Raw genomic sequence first — 1,653 nt, 5'->3', positions numbered from 1 at the left:
CCCTGTCTCCTATGCTTGTTGGGTTATCGCTTCAAGAGGTAAAGGGGGAAATAGCGATGGAAATAAAGGTGGAGATAAACAGGCAGTGAGGAAGTGACTACGAGTCGGTGGCGGAAAAGGGAAGACAGAGCCGCCTCTTGGCGCCCTCTGAATTTATTGGGGCGGAGCACTCTACGTGTTGGTGGTGGAGGGTTTCGCTGCGTGGCTTGTAGAGGCTTCTTCCAAAACTGCACTGAAATCATCCCGCAAGTTGACTCAAGAATGTTCAGATTTAGGCTTTTAATTATAAAGAATCATTTCAGAGGACTGGGGTATAATAGTGGAAAAGGAACAGACACGTGTAACAGCGTAGCCAGGTCTCCCCCAGGCTGTAGCGACTCCTAGATTTCTGTGGATTGGGACTTGGTTCTTCGATTTTGAGAAAGATTCTCGCTAATCTGTAACCTTTCTCCTAAGGGATGTCTAAATTCCTCCTTTTAAAAATGATCTGTCCTCTGTTTTTATGTTCAGAGAAGGCAATGTAAAAACGTCGGCGCTGGGGGATGGGAAAACACTTCCTAGGGCTTCTCCCGCCTGGAGTCCTGATTTCAATGTTCTGGTACTACCTTGAACACGTTACCACTCTGGGCTTCCATTTTCTCATTTTAAGCAAGATTTTGGAGATTAAAAGATGCAAACGTTGTCAAAGTACATATAGATCAAGATGATTTAAATGAGACCACTTAATTTTTCGTGTTTCTCTTTTCACTGTTTTGCATTTTTAAAACCAGTTATTTTGGCTTAAATTTAAAAATCACATGTGTGGCTTTTGGTTTTAGTGTGTCAATACTTTTAAACAAATTGAAATAAAGGAGTAGACTAAAAATAAAATAGTACACTAAGAAAAGAGTTGGAATGAATATTTCAAGCTTAAATAGGTGATTAGAAGGTGAAGGGTGTTTGGAATTTTCTTTGTAACCTTTAAGCTTTTAAACTTAAAAGCGATTTCTTAAATTTAGGTGTGCACAAACTCTTCATTTTAAATGTGGACTCATTTTTCCTAACATTTAAAAAAAATGCTATCCAAAAGGATTGGAGGAGCCAGATTCATCCAGTTTTTGAAGCTAGACTAAATACGTTAAAGTATACAGATAATCTAGCTTCAAAATAGTAGATGAGGATCGGTACATTCTGGTAGTTAATTCAGTTTGCCATTTACAGGCATCAGCTATCCAGTTCCATCTAATAAAAATGAACCACCTTGTATGCCCCATGTTAAATTTTATACATAAACTTTCTTTAGCTCACTTTGGGTAGATTTCAAGAATTATCAGTAATCTTAATAGAGATGGAAATTAAGGTATTTAAAAAGTTTTGCATTAACCCTGAATGAGAACCAAGCATGAGCAAGATTATGGTAAAAGACAACATCTGTATAAAGTTATAATTTCCAATTTGCAAGCTTCTAAATCTACTGTTTGTTGTTTCTGTTAGCTCTCCCTCATGGTGACTGGTTTCTTCAAATAATGTATATTTTATTGGGAGTTTATCTTCAAAAAAGTTCTGTGAGAGTCCTTTATATCTTGGATTGAGAGACTACAGATTGGTTTTGCTGGTCCCTAGAAGTTTCATTTGCTTTAAACCAGATTTAAGGTAATTTTTTAAACTTGTAAT

Source organism: Eschrichtius robustus, chromosome 3 (assembly GCF_028021215.1).
Source record: "Eschrichtius robustus isolate mEscRob2 chromosome 3, mEscRob2.pri, whole genome shotgun sequence".
NCBI classification, from domain to species: Eukaryota; Metazoa; Chordata; class Mammalia; order Artiodactyla; family Eschrichtiidae; genus Eschrichtius; species Eschrichtius robustus.
The sequence above is the reverse complement of the archived record's forward strand: the minus strand, read 5'-3'. Positions refer to the sequence as shown.